General features: G+C 44.1%; 1 pseudogene; it reads left to right on the top strand.

Annotated features, from left to right (window-relative positions):
* The first annotated feature begins 7,682 nt into the window (after positions 1-7,682).
* On the top strand, positions 7,683-10,408 carry LOC118726093 (annotated as a pseudogene).
* The last annotated feature ends 5,672 nt before the right edge of the window (positions 10,409-16,080 follow it).

Genomic DNA, 16,080 nt, shown 5'->3' with positions numbered 1-16,080 from the left:
TCTATATATGTCTGTAACTGTCCAAATGGGTGTGGAATCTCTATTTCTGGTCCATTAGTCTATGTCTCTATGCCCCCATCAATACCACTCTAGCTTCATCAATATGTCTTTATTTGCTAAAGCAAGTCCTCCCATCTTATTCTCATTTTTAAGAGTGTCTTGGCTATTATTGGCCATCTGTTTTTCCACATATACCAGAAATCATTTAAGTTCTATAAAATCTCTCTTTAGTGCAATGAATCTATAGATCACTTTTTGGAGAATTGACATTTTAAAAACATTTTGTCTTGCAATCCACAAACATGGAATATCTTTATAGTTAGGTCTTTTTAAGTGTCTCTTAATAAAGTCTATGAGTTTCTGCTGAGACTGATTTGGCTCAGTGGGTAGAGCGTCGGCCTGTGGGCTGAAGGGTCCCGGGTTCGATTCCAGTCAAGGGCATGTACCCTGGTTATGGGTATATCCCCAGTGGGGGGTGTGCAAGAGGCAGCTGATCGATGACCCTCTCTCATCGATGTTTCCAGCTCTCTATCTCTCTCCCTTCCTCTCTGTACAAAATCAATAAAAATATATATTTTTAAAAAAGTTTAAAAAATAAATAAATAAAGTCTATGAGTTTCTTCAAATAAGTCCTGCACACCCTAGGTGGTTTTGCTCCGTGGTTAAGAGTGTTGGCCCACAACCAAAAGGTCCAGGGTTTGATTCTGGTCAAAGACACATACCTCAGTTGCAGGCTCATTCGGGAGGCAACCAATCAATGTGTCTCTCTCACATCAATATTTCTCTCTTTCTGTCTCTCTCCTCCCTTCTGCTCTGTCTAAAAATCAATAAAGTGAGGGCTTTTTTTAAAGCCCTGCACCTCTCCTTAAATTTATTATTTATTATTTGATCACTTTCATGCCATTTATATTATTCTTTTCAAAATTCAAGTTTCTAGCAGTTCTTATGTATATATAGAAATACTAGGAGCCCATTGTGCAGTATCAGGCACAGTAGGCCGCCCCCTGCTTCCGCAGAAATCAGTGGGAACCAGGAGCCGTGCTACTTCTGCAGGAGGCAGAAGCGAGCCTCCCATGCCCATGGGAGCCAGGAGGGACCCACGCTGCTTCCGTGGGAGGTGGGCCCACATCTCCTTTCCCAGCCTGCATTCAGCCACGGAGGCTGCCGGCCAGTCCCGTTATCCCCCAAAGGCTCCAGCTGCTCCATGCCTGCTGCCCAGGGGCCCTCTGCAGGGCCAGGGCAGAATGGTTGCCTCTCCACCATGGCGACAAAGCAAGCATTCCGTCAGGCAGCTCATGCTGCCCACTCTGAGCAACCACCCCCCCAGAACTGGGGGACTCCAGTGGGGTAAGCGGACTGGGCGCCGCCATCTTTTGTGACAAAGTGATGGTTAATTTGCATATTATCCTTTTATTAGATAGGATGGTTAATCTATATATACATAAATTTCTCTAGAAATTTTGTTAAACTATACTTTTAATTATAACAATTTATCTATAGATTCTCTATGTACATATCATGTATCAATTCCTGTCCTTATCCCTTTCACTTCTATTTCCTGCCTAAATGCACTCACTAAAATCTATAGCATAATATTGAAGAGAAATGATGATTATGGCTACCCAGGTGTCATTGAATTGTTTCACTCTCAAACATTAAACATTTCACCATTTGATATAATCATTGTTGTGGCACTTTTGTGGATAATTTTTACCATATTAAAAATATTTTTCTATATTATTTTTAAATGAATGAGGAAAATTTCAGTAAATGCTTTTTTGTTTTGCTTCCATTAAATAACCACATGGTTTTTCTTTTTTCATCAATCGATGTGATGTGTTATAGCAATTGAGTGTAGAATGAAAGATCACCCATACCTACTGTGAACCCACATTAGTCATGATATAATATCTCTTGCTAATTAATTGATTTGGTATGCATCAATATTCAAGTGGCCTATAATGTTTCTTCCCATGTTGTCTCCATTGGCTTTGTCATTGAGGTTTTGCTAGTCTCATAAAGTAAATGGGTAGCATTTGCTCTCCAGAAGAAATTCTATAGCCTTCTTTGCATATTCTGTATAGATTTTCAGTGCAGCCATATGAGCTTCTGGTTGTCCTTGATGAAATGTTTTTGATAACTGAATTAACTGATTTCACCTTTATGAAAAAAATTCAAACTTCTTGAGTATGTTTTCTAGGGATTTGTCAACTTTCAAAAGTATTGGCTTTCTAATACTTGTAAGACAGCATTCATAAGATTTATATATAAAGTATATATACTTATATCTTCCAGGTACAAACCCCTTCCCAGTTATTGCAAATTCTTTTGCCCATTCTGACTTTACTTTTCACTATCTTAATAGTACCTTTGAAAATAAGGATTTCTGAATTTTTACATAGATCAATTTATCCACTTTTCCTTTATAATTTTAAATGGTTAGTGTTTTGTAGGTCTTGTTTAATTTTTTTTTCCTATCTTATGTTTATAAAGAAATTCTCCTATCTTATATTTTAACATTTATATTTTAAAATTAATTAATTTGAGGTATAATCTATATATATAAGCCTAAGCATTCTTTATGACCGAATGACCCAAATGACCAGGACAATTGGTAGCTATGATGCACACTGACCACCAGGGGCAGATGCTCAATGCAGGAGCTGCCCCCTGGTGGTCAGTGCACTCCCACAGCCAACCTCCTGTGGCCCCTCTGCCCTCCCCACCACCACCACCAGCCTGCCAACCTCCTCAGCCCCTCCCCTAAGCCAAACCAGCCAATCTCCTGCAGCCACTCCCACCCAGCCAGCCAGCCTACTTCTCATGGCCCCTCTCCCCAGCTGGCTGGCCAACCTCCTGCAGTCCCTCCCATTGGCAATCAACCTCCTGGGGTCCCTCCCCCTGGCTGCTGGTCCCCCTATAGGCCTTGATTGCCAGCCAGGCCAAGTGACCCCACCCATGCACAAATTTGTGCACTAGGCCTCTAGTGTTAAATAATTGGGCTTCATCTTTATACATAACAAACACATTTTGATATAAATTATTTTTATCATTATTAATCATTTTCAACTCACTTTTGATTTCCATTATGATTTAAACTTTGACTCATGATTTCTTTAACATTCTATTTCTCTAGTTTTAAAAATAGAGGGGAGTAGAGTGGGTCTTGCCTCAGCCAGGACAGTGTTTTATAAGAAAATCTAATGTCATGATCCAGAGCTCATGTGGCACTGCAGTGGGGTGGACCCAGAGTTCAAACATAGATGAAGATCAGATACTAATCTCACATTTCTCTTAGTGATGATTATTGCAGTATAAAATGAAGAATTCAGAAACCAACCATAGACTCAGATCAACTGCAAAAGCAGGAATGAAGCCAGGACCAGTTTGGCTCAGTGGATAGAGCATCAGCCTGCAGACTGAAAGGTCCCAGGTTTGATTCCAGTCAAGGGCATGTACTTTGGTTGCGGGCACATTCCCAGTGGGGAGTGTGCAAGAGGCAGCTGATGGATGATTTTCTCTCATCAATGTTTCTGGCTCTCTATCCCTCTCTCTTCCTCTCTGTGAAAAATCAATAATATATATATATTTTTTAAAAAGCAGGAATGAAAATTCAAAAACCTTGGAACAGAATTCCAGTGACATCAAACCAGCAAGCAAGGCCTTGCTTGTTGTTCATAAATCCAGGCCATCCTCCACCACATCCACAGGCAAGCAGAGGGCCCTTCCCACCATCACCAGCTCTGCCAGCACCACCCACCACCTCTACCCGCAGGAATTGCTCCTGCTTCTCATATATATGTAGATTTTCTGACCATATTTTGTTCTGCATTTCTAGCTTAAATTCATTGTGGCCTACAATAAATGATGTGTAATTTTAATCCTTTAAAACACTTGTTAAGACCTAACGTATGGCCTAATCTATGGTTAATATTTTGTAAATATTGTACATGTGCTTGTAAAGTATATAATCTTCATTTGTTGGCAAGGTGTCATTTCACTTCATCAGCTATCCATCACTTCTATATAATTACTAATCAATTTATAAAATGTGTCTAAGAAGCCTAAAGGACTATGAAGCTGTTTCTTCCTGACCTTTCCTCATTATTGCTATTTAGAATTCAGCCTTTAATCGCCATTTAGTTGAAAGTCCTCTTTATTTCTCATTATCTCTCTTTCTTAAGATTTCTGCCATGTATCTATGGCACTGATTTCTAGGTATACATTTTTTGTTATTATTGTACTTAAATTTTATTTATCCTCTTAAACCTGTAATTGGATGTTTTTAATCACTTTTGAAAAAACAAATCTCAGCCACTAATTCATTATTTCCTTTCTGATTCTTTTGATTTTCTTCTAGAACTCCAATTATACATATATTCAACCTTCTAATTGGGCTGTTTAATATATTTTTGTCTTTGTGACTCTGTTCTTTATTCTTGACAACTTTTTCTGAGCTACTCCACATTACAATTTTTCTTTTAATCTTTGTCTAATCTGTTAACTTTACTCACTATGACGTTAACTTTGCTTATAACATTTTTCACTTTTAGAAGGCATATTTAGTTTTTCAAATGGAATGTCTCTTTTTAAAATTCCATATTCCCTGCAACTCCACTTAAAGCTTGTTTTTATATCAGCACACTTGTTTTGTAATCTGTATCAGATTATTCTTATAATATTATCCCATGGTTTCCTAGTCATGGAGTCATATTTCTTTGTTCGCTTGTTGATCTTGTTTACATTTGACAATATGCTTGTCATTATAATTGAAATTACCCTATCACATCTCTATTTAAATCATTGGATGCATATATGTTTCTCCCCTTTACCATATATGCAAGCTATACTTTATTCTTCTGTTTTTAATTTAATGTTTCTAAAACAAAATTAGGTTGTGAAAAATAATTTAAGTAAGAATGAATTAAGATAGCCCAAATGCTAAGAGACTAATGAGCTATTATACTATTACTAGAGGCCCGGTGCACAAAATTAGTGCATGGGGGGGGGGGGGTGTCCCTCAGCCCAACCTGCGCCCTCTCCAATCTGGGACCCTTTGGAGGATGTTCGACTACTGGGCCTAAACAGGCAATTGGACATCCCTCTCACAGTCCTGGACTGCTGGCTTCCAACTGCTCGCCTGCCTGCCTGATTGCCCCTAACTGCTTGTGCCTGCCAGCATGATCACCCCCTAACCACTCCCCTGCCAGCCTGATGGACACCTAACTGCTCTCCTGCTAGCCTGATCATCCCCAACTGCCCTTTTTTGACAGCCCGGTCACCCCCAAATGCTTTCTCCTGCGTATTCCCTCTTTATTAGATAGGGTTTTTTCTTTAACATATTGGACAGCCCTAACTGGTTTGGGTCAGTGGATGGAGCAATGGCCTGCAGACTCAAGGGTCTCAGGTTCAATTCCAGTCAAGGCCATGTACCTTGAGGGTATCTACAGGGATATTGTGCAGAATGCAGCTGATCAATGTTTCTCTCTCATCTATGTTTCTAGCTCTCTATCCCTTTCCCTTCCTCTCTGTAAAACATCGATAAAATATATATAAGAAAATAAACATTTAAGATTTCTCCATATATGCCTGGCTGGTGTGACTCAGTGGCTGAGAACCCAGGCTGGACCGGAGGGAATCTCTGCGTGGGTGTGGGCACCACTGCTGGCCTGAGACCCCAGGCTGGGGCCTCAGCCCAAACCACCACTTGGTGCTAGAGCATTTCCAAGTGGCTGTAGGCAGGGCAGGAAGGTCCCCATGTCACTATGGTTCCACCCCACCCCCAGCTGCTTGGCACCGGCACTCATAGGCTCCAAGTGGCCAGGGGGCGTTCTGGGACCCCTGCCACTCAGGGCCTTTGGGCCTACAGACTAGGAGCAGCCTGGGTCCAGAGGATGTTTCTGTTGCCTAAGAAAACCAAGCTTTCCTCCTGCTCTCTGTGGCCGTAGCCATCTTGGTTGGGTTTATTTGCATACTCGCTCTGATTGGCTGGTGGGTGTGGCTGGTAGGTGAGGCTTGTGAGTAGCAGAGTGATGGTTAATTTGCATATTACTTTTTTATTAGGTAGGATACTATTTTTCTTTTTTCTCTTTGTTCTGTATAGTGCTTTTCAGATGTATAAAAAAATTTCATGATGTTGCAGTCATGGAGATGTATTAGAAAAGGTATTAAATTCCTTACAACTTTGAAAATTAAGTGAAAATCTGTATTTCCTATGTAATAAAAAGGTAATATGCAAATTGACCCTAAAGGCAGAATGACCGGGAATGACTGTTAGCTATAATGTGCACTGACCAACAGGAGGTAGATGCAGGAGCTGCCCCCTGGTGGTCAGTGCACTTTCACAGAGGGTGTGCCACTTAGCCAAAAGCTAAGTGGCAGTGCTAAGGAAATTCGACTAATGGCTTAGACCCACTCCCTGAGAAGTGGGCATAAGCTGACAACTGGACATCCCCTGAGAAGTCCTGGACTATGAGAGGGCACAGGCTGAGCTGAGGAACACCCCTCCCCACCCTGAGTGCACGAATTTTCATGCACCAAGCCTCTAGTATGTATTTATATATAAGTAAAGGACACTTAACTTGTATAAGATTTTCAAGTGGACTTATCACAAACTTTAAAGTTTAAGAATTATACTACTTTTTAATTCTGATGTACTTTTTGCAAAAATTATACTGGATCATACTGTTTTGTTGAACATATACATAATCTCCTATACAGTTTTAAGAGTGTCTCACAACCCACTGTACTATTCTGCAATACTCGGCTGGGTCTTAGTGTTGAATGAGTAGCTTCAGTTCTTTGGATTTATGTTATTACAGGGAGCACAGCAAGGATGTGCCTTCTAAATCAGTGTTTCCCAAACTTTTGACATATGTGTACCCCTTCTATAATTTTCGTAATGCTGAGTACCCCTCGTACTCATGAGAACGTAGAATTAGGCACAGCTAAGCACGTTGCTGGCATATCCCCACCAAACTCCGGTGCAACGCGTACCCCCATCAAACTCTTCCTGTACCCCTGGGGGTACGCGTACCACACTTTGGGAAACACTGTATCCAGTTCCCAGGATAGAGAATGGGGATTTGGATGATGGAACTCATATCCTAGATGAAATAGGATCTTATAAGTTTCAAGCCAGGTTCTGACAGCTCTCAACAGAATCCACCCACCAGGCCTTGCCTGCATACAAAGAACCCTCTGAGACGCAAAGGTTTCAGGAAGCCTCAAACAGAAGACCTCAACTGTCTTAACTTTTACTGAGCGTTTCTTCAGGCTCAAGTGACCTAAGAAAGTTGCCACCAGGGGCAAAGCCTTGTACTTCCATTTTCCTTCTCTGCCAGCACCCTCCACCCACCCAGCACAGAAAGCTGCTCAATCTGCCTTGACAACTTCTAGAAAGAGGTGGGAGCGGCCAGGGTTTCAGCAGGTGGCCAGGGCCCAAAGGGTGAGTCCAGAGGGATAGGAAATGATGTCGTAGGCAGCTAGCAACTTCTGTGCCTTCTTGGGATATTATTGAATTAGATGGGTTTAGGGTCCTGGGACGCCATGTCCAAAGTTTCTCTCCTTGTGCCCTAGTTCCCATTTCTGCTGAACATGACTTAGCGGCTGTGAGAGATACAGTGTTGCCTTCCCTCAGGTCACTGGTGGTTTGTAGACGAACCTCCTGCCAGTCGAGGGTGATGAAACCTATTACACCAACAGAAAAATTGGAATGGGAACCCGCAAGTCCCCACCCTATCCTTCCTTCCTCTCTTGGGGATTAAAAGTCTGACAGGAGGAAGCACCAGCAGCATCTGACTGGTCAGCCTTCCTGGGAAGATGCAGCAACTCCTGCTCCTGGTGGCCTTTCTCCTACCTGCAGGGGCTGGGGCAGGTGAGTGACCATCCAAACCCACAGAGGCCCAATCCCATCCCATAGACTCTGGGCTCAGACAGCCTCAGCACTTCCTGTCATTGGGCACAATATCTGTGTGTCATTGAGCACAATATCTGCATTAACAGTTCCCATCTATAAATAGAAATAACAGCAATGCCGCCTTGTGGAGTTGCTAAGATGGTTACATTAGTTAGTGTACATGGAACTCTTGGAATTGCCCGTCACCTATAGAATGTGTTCTGAACTCTGCTCTATGAATTTTTCTGCAGCCCTATGCCAAAGCCAAGGAGACAAGATACACAATAACAGTCCCCTCAGCTCATATCTAGTTTCTTGAAAAACAGTCTGTGAGCTAGTCATGAGCTGGACTCAGAAGGAGCAGGAAGGCCCTTGAAAAAGAAAGTCCTGGGAATTTCAGGGAGAAGCTACTCCCGTGGGCTCTGGATGCCAGTAGAGATCTCTCCATACTGTGAGAGGCTTAGGTGCCTTGCCTGGAGCAAGGGCTGTTCTCCTTTTGGGGAGGTGGGAGGAAGCTGAGGTGTGGGGTAGGAGTTGGCAGTGTTTCCTGAAGAATCCTAGAGAACCTCTCCCATAATGTGATACCCTGCAAACCCCAATTTTTACCACCAAATCCTCCTTTCCCTGCATCATCTCTGTAGCTTCCCTATATTCTAGCTTTCAAGATCAACCAAGCTGTGAGTTCAGTGAGCAGAGATAAGTGCTGAATACTTCTTTCCAGGGGAGATCATTGGAGGCCAAGAGGCCCTACCCCATTCCCACCCCTACATGGCATATCTTCTGACCCGAACACCAAGGGGTCTGAGCACTTGTGGAGGATTCCTGGTGCGAGAAGACTTTGTGATGACATCAGCTCGCTGCTGGGGAAGGTGAGGAATTAAGGATCTTCCAGGCGACCAGTAAAGCAGGTTCAGAAGAGTTCAAAAGACCATGTAGCCAAAAGCAGGGTTCTAAGCAATGAAGGGGTGAAGAGAGACTAAGTAAACCCTGGGAGGCAGGGAATAGTCTAGTGTAAATGTGGTCAAAAGGAAGAGTTGGAAGGCATGCATTAAGCCTCAAAATATGACTGCAAACTATTTCTCAAATTATGCTAAGGGAGGCAAAACTTAAGGTCAGTGTGTACCCGACCATCCCCAGTTCAAGGCTTTGGAGATGCAGCAGAACCAGAGATCTCAACCCCAGGGCCTCCCTGTCTCCTCATTTCCCTCAACTGCAGTTCTGCTGCCCTGAGCTCTCACCTGCTCAGCACAGCTGGTGGACTTTAGCTCATGCAACTCATACCTACCCCTAAGCCACTATTCCTTTGCAGCCGTATGCACGTCATCTTGGGGGCGCACAACATCAGAAGACTGGAAAGGACCCAGCAGAGGATATCGGTGCTCAGAGCCATCCGCCACCCTAGATATAATCAGCAGAACCACCTGAATGACCTCATGTTACTGCAGGTACCACCTGCCTGAGCTGGCTCCTTCCCAGCATTGGGGGGGAGGGAAGGCTTCAGGGAGGAGGAAGCAGGGGCAGAGTCCCAGAGGTGGTGGGTGAGGGCTGCATAGACATTCCCTGAGTGCCTGCACTCTTCCCTCCAGCTGGAAAATAGAGCCAGACAGAATCGATTTGTGAGGCCAGTGGCTCTGCCTCAATCCCAGACCAGACTGCATCCTGGGTCCTTGTGCACTGTGGCTGGCTGGGGCCTGGTCAGCCAGAACAGGAGGACAGACACACTACGGGATGTGCAGCTGACTGTGCAGAGGGATCAGGAGTGCAGCAACTACTTTGATACCTTCAACGGCCGAAGGCAAATTTGTGTAGGAGATGAGATCGAGGGGAAGACCACCTTCCTGGTAAGGCCACTGGCATCTGCAACACTACCTGAGACAGGAGGGCTGGGCAGAACAAGTGGGAACAGACTACATCCCCACAGCCTGTCTGGGGGCCAGAGCAACGTAAAGTGGCGGGTTTCCCATTAACCCAGTCTCTGAGGGAAGGGGAGGCGCATGGGACACACAATAGATACACATGCAAAACTTAAGGTCAGTGCAGCCTTTTCACGGAAAAGGGCAAGATACCTTGACTTGACTTGAGCTAGAGACAGTCACCACAGCCAGGGTTGGAGCCTAAGCAATGAAAGACCCAGGAGCTTGACTTCTTCACCTATAATAGCTCCCCTCCTCTAAGGGCCAGACGTTAGGGACCAAGCATGGGAGGTATGGGGTGGGGGGTAGGGGGCTGGCTTAGTGTCCCTTCCTCTCCACACCCACAGGGGGACACTGGAGGCCCCCTTGTGTGTAACAATGTGGCCCAGGGCATTGTCTCGTATGGAAGAAGATTCGGGGCTCCTCCAACAGTCTTCACCAGGATTGCTCGTTTCCTACCCTGGATAAATAGAACAATGAACCAACTTAACCAAAAGAGAGCACACCGAGACCTTTCTTCCCCCTGTAACTGACTTCTCTGGAATGGAAGCCAGCTCCAGTGGGGTTGCCAGAGCCTTAATAAATGACCATGTCTACAGTGGAAATAACAGATTTCTCGTGTTATTAGACATCTATTCTGTACAAAGCAACTGTATCCAGGACTGAGTCTGACCTCCTGCAGGAAAATGGGGTCTTTTCCTCAGTGCAAATGAACCTCCCACAATCCATCTTGGGGGATAGGATGATCTAGGTACCTCCTCCAAGCCAACCATTCCCCATCTCCCCTCCCCACATAGCTTTGGGGATTGATGGAAAGCCAGATGTCTCATCAGGGCAAGCGTCTCTACTCTCCACCCTACCAAAAACTCTTCTACAAGACATTAAAGTATACTCTAGAACTCTGTGCCACTGGTGTGTGTAGCACAGGCTGACCAAAGGAAAGAATTAAAATTCCATACAATGTTCAATTTAATATATGGCAAAAGTGCCATCTCAAATTGCTGGGAAATAATGAACTTTTAACACAAGGCATCAAAACAACTAGGTAATTTGGTGGCAAGTGGCAATAAAATTGGATCCACTCTTCATACCATAATCCAAAATAATTCTGAAATAGGGCAGAGATCTAAATATTTTTTAAAAATTAATAATACAAGGCCTAGAAGAAAGAAAAGGATCTGCTTGCTTAAAAATAGCCAATGAACCTGGCCACTGTGGCTCATGAGTGTCAACCTATGAACCAGGAGATCATAGTTTGATTCCCGGTCAGGGCACATGCCTCGGTTGTGGGCTTGATCCCCAGTAGGGTCATGCAGGAGACAGCTGATCAATGATTCTCTCTCATCACTGATGTTTCTATTTCTCTCTCCCTCTCCCTTCCTCTCCCTAAAGTCAATAAAAACATATTTTTAAAAAATAGCCAGTGAGCACCCATGTTCACAGCAGCACTATTCACATGGCCAAGAGATGAAACAATCCAAGTGTTCATTGATAGCCAGAGTATCAAATCCCCATGCCAACCAATATAGACCAATATCCTCATTTTCAATATGACAGAGGCCTGATTCCTGTTTTCAATACTCTAAAATTTATCAAACTCAAGCCATATGTTGACTAAAATAACATGACTTGTACCCTAAAGATTATTCCAGGACTGTCTACATTAATATTATATTCAAAATGAAAGATTACTGAAGTCACATGACTTAAAATCACACTTTAAGCACGTTCTTAATGTGACTGCACAGAATCAGCCCAGGAGGTTCTTCTATGTCCATCAAAATGTCAATTATTCCCTGTAGTCTGGCATTTACCATCTGAACTTCACAGTTTCCATCCTCTAAATGGAATTATCATTGAACACATAGCAAATCCAACTGGCTATATACATAAATACTTTGGTAAATTCCAAAGTTCTTATTAAAAAGTCATTTGTCTAATATTCAGTATAAGCTATTTGGCAACAAATTTTTAATCAACAATGTATCTTTGACAACACAGTCATTCTCTCTGTATGTGTTACAGCCTAACCATAGGAATTCCACCACTGCATGTTCTGGGAGATAACAGTCTCATTTTTCAAATGTTTGCATTGCCAAATGGAAAGAATACTTTATGATAGACCTGGGGAGGACAAAGGGTGGAAGAGCCCTCATCCAGCCCTTACTGTCTGTGACAGGTACTGAGATTCCCAGAGCCCCACCCAGTGTCAGGATTCAGTCCCAGGAAATGCCCAGGGTAAACCCATCTCACTTCCCTATCTTTTCTCTGACACTCAGCACTTCTAAGGCAGCTCTCTGCCTCCAGCTGCTCTGCTGGAAATGTTTCTATAGACCTCATGGTACTCACCTCCAGAAGACAATTTCTTTCCTAACCATCCCAGACTCAGCCGCATCACTTCCCAAAGCTCTGCGCGCTTCCCCACTAAATATACCTCAGCAACAGAGCTTTGGCAAGAACGTATTTTCAAGGCACATTGAAGATAGTGCAAAAGGACAACAATTCCTCCCACTTTCTTTTTCCAGTTACAGACTCTGTGCATTAGGGGCCCTACTGACTGGACTGGCATATCATAAAACCAAAACAAGCTCTTGTGCAGTAACCTCATGAGGAACCACTCTCCCAACCCAATAGCCAAGGCAGACTTCTCATCTACAGAGCTTACTGCCCCTGGCCCTGCACAGAGTATCAAGGTCAGGAGAGACTAGACACTGCTTTTCCCTGCAGGCCTGGGTTCCCCAACTTCCCTTCACCTCAGGCCCAGTCTCCCCCAACTTCCCTCCTCTGCTGGCCTGGTCACCCCTAACTGCCCTCCCTTGCAAGCCTGGTCCCTCCCAACTGCCCTCTCCTGCTGAACGGATCACCCACAATTGCCCTCCCTTGCAGACCTGGTCCCTCCTAACTGCCTTCCCCTGCTGGCCATCTTGTGGCCGCCATCTTGTGTCCACATGGGGGCAGCCATCTTGTGTGTTGGAGTGACAGTCAATTTGCATATTACTCTTTTATTAGATAGGATAGAGGCCTGGTGCATGGGTGGGGGGCAGCTGGTTTGCCCTGAAGGGTGTCCCAGATCAGGGTGGGGATTCCCTAAAGGTGTGGGGTGGCCTGGGCAAGGGGACTGTGGTGGTTTGAAGGCCAGCCATGCCCTCCTCCCTCTCTCACCTCCTTTCCCCCGCAACCCAAGCAGAGGTCCTGGTATCTGGGATTTATTTATCTTCTATAATTAAAATTTTGTAGCCTTGAGAGGAGTCCAGGGCAGGCCAGGGTGTGTGGGAAGCTTGGCTTCCTTCATTGCCAAGGAAACCCAAGTCTCCTGCTCACTTCATGGCCACAGCTATCTTGGTTGGGTTAATTTGCATATTTGCTCCTGATTGGCTGGTGGGTGTAGTGGATATATGGTCAATTTGCATATTACTCTTTTATTGTATAGGATAAATATGTGTCCATTTATTTAACATTAGAAATCCGGTGCATGAAAATTCATGCACTGGAGGGGGTGGTCCCTCAACCTGGTCAGTCCCCTCTCATAGTCCAGGAGCGCTCAAGGTCAGGAGGTGACCCAGCAATCAGGGGAAGGTGACGCCCTATCACACCTCTACTGTTGCCACTGCCGGCAGCACAAGCCTCTGTCAGCCCTGATTACCTGAGCCTCGGGCAGCCCTGAATGTCTGGGCAGCCGCCATCTGAGGCTTGCCTGCACCTTGGGCCAGCCCTGGGCAGCTGGAGGGCTGAGGGGGTTGGGGGACTCTAGAGGCAGGCTCTCCAGCAGGTCTGAGGGGACTGGACACCACCATCATGTGGCTGTGGGCACTGCCATCTTTGAGGGCATGACAGTCAATTAGCATATTCCCTCCTTATTGGCTGTGGGCGCCGCCATCTTTGTGACTGTGTGAGAGTCAATTAGCATATTCCCTCTTTATAGGTAGAATTCTTTTTTAACTTTTTTATTCTCATCCAAGGATATGTTTTTATTTATTTTAGAGATAGAGAAAGGGAGGGGAAGTGGGAGAGAAACCTCAATGTGAGAGAAAAATATTGATTGGTTGCCTTTCATAGTATGTGCCCCAACCAGAGTTCAAACTGACAACCTTTCAGTGCACAAGACAATACTCAACCAACTGAGCAACTCCAGCTAGGGTATATAACATTATTGAAATAACAACATTATAGACAAGAGATTAATGGTTGCAAGGGACTAGAAAAGGGGTAAGGGACCACAGTGGGGGAGAAGTGAGTGTGGTTATAAAATGAGATCCTTATAATAATAGAACTGTTCTTTAACTTGACTATTGTGGTGGGTAGATGAACCCACACATGATAAAATTACATAGAATTAAATATTACATGTGCATGCACACACGTAAGCTCACATATATATTATGAAGTAGATCCAGGCCAAAAGCTGATAACTTCATAAGACCCTCCTCTGACTATCGTTGCACAGAGGCCTTGTGGGTCTTTAGAAATTAATATCAATCAGAGCCAGAGCATAGTAACTGAACAAAAAGACATAGTTATTTCTCAGGATTTTTTTTTTTTTTCTCTAATTCAGTCAGTCTGGGAGATGGCCACAGTTAGCTTTGGGAAGTCATGAAGGACATCTACTTGACACCAGTTCCGATATTCATTGGTTATGAAATCTTCTTAAGTGACTCATTTTCTCTGAGCCTCCATTCCTCATCGGTAAAATGGAAACCACAGTACTTCTCAGAGTTGATGTTAGGGTGAATGAGATAAAGTACGTACCTGTATTATGCTATAGTTTGTAATATTTCATTGATTCTAAAGTGCACAATGTTTCACATTTTAACCTCTTTTCAAGAATGAATCCTGTAATCAATGGCATGTTCCTATCTAATTGAGAACACATTTTCCTTTCTTGGTGCACATCTATACTAATAAAAGGCAGTATGCTAATTAGACCGGGTCGACTGGACATCTTCAGGATGCCCAACTTCCTTCCGGACAAAGCCACAGTTGTGGGGGCAGTAGGGGACAATCAGGCCTGCAGGGGAGCAAGCAGTTAGGGATGAGATCAGGCCAGTGAGAGAGAACAAGCAGTTAGGGACGTAATCAGACCAGCACAGGGGAGCAAGCAGTTAGGGTCAAGATAAAGCTGAAGTTGGGGAGCAAGAAAGTTAGGGGGCAATCAGTCCAGCAGGGGAGGGCAGTTGGGGTGATCAGGATGGCAGGGGAGAGCAGTTGGGTATGATTAGACAGGTAGGCAGGTGAGTAGTTAGGAGCCAGCAGTCCCAGATTGCAAGAGGGATGTACGACTGCTGATTTAGGCTCAATCCCCTGAAGGTGCAGGCTGGGCTGAGGGATCCTCCCCTCCCATGCATGAATTTCATGCATTGGGCCTCTAGTAAAATAATAAGAGCTCAAAGTAATATCTCAAGTAATGACAGGTGCAGCCCTGGTCAATTTGACTCGGTGGTTAGAGTAGCAGCCTGAGGGCTGAAGAGTCCTGGATTCAATTCTGGTCAAGGGTACATACTTCAGTTGCAGGCTCAATCCCCAGCACCAGTCAGGCCACGTGTGGGAGGAACTAATCGATTCTCTCTGTCACTCCCCCTCCCTTCCATTCTCTCTAAAAACCAAAGAAAAAAATATCCTCGGGTGAGGATTAACAAAAAGAAAATAATACTGACAAGTGCAGATATCATTTCATTATCAAATGAAATGTGACTCTCATTGCACCAGTAGGAAACCTCAACACTCCCTAGAGAACACTAGTGTTCTCCTTTACACATTCCATTCCTTTCTCCATTCATTATACTAACCCTTCATTCCACATCCCTTATTATTCAGTTTAGTGGAATGAAAAAGTATGCGTTTTAGCCGAAACCGGTTTGGCTCAGTGGATAGAGTATCAGCCTGCGGACTGAAGGGTCCCAGGTTCGATTCCGGTCAAGGGCATGTACTTTGGTTGCGGGCACATCCCCAGTGGGGGGTGTGCAGGAGGCGGCTGGTCGATGTTTCTCTCTCATCGACGTTTCTAGCTCTCTATCTCTCCCTTCCTCTCTGTAAAAAATCAATAAAATATATATATTTTTTTAAAGTATGAGTTTTAGAATCTAACGTATTACATTTTCAGTCTTAACTGCTATGTGACATTCTGAGCATCAGTTGAGTGTTCCATAATTGTGTATAATATTTACCCAAAAGGATGTTTAACAGATTAAATGAGATGATACCCATAAAACTCTTATCAGTGCCAAACATATTTTGGGTGTTCATTATCTAATCTTCTGCTGATTAATTGCCTTG

This window comes from Pipistrellus kuhlii, unplaced genomic scaffold (genome assembly GCF_014108245.1).
Source record: "Pipistrellus kuhlii isolate mPipKuh1 unplaced genomic scaffold, mPipKuh1.p scaffold_m20_p_1, whole genome shotgun sequence".
NCBI lineage: Eukaryota > Metazoa > Chordata > Mammalia > Chiroptera > Vespertilionidae > Pipistrellus > Pipistrellus kuhlii.
This window is presented reverse-complemented; position numbering and strand designations above follow the sequence as displayed.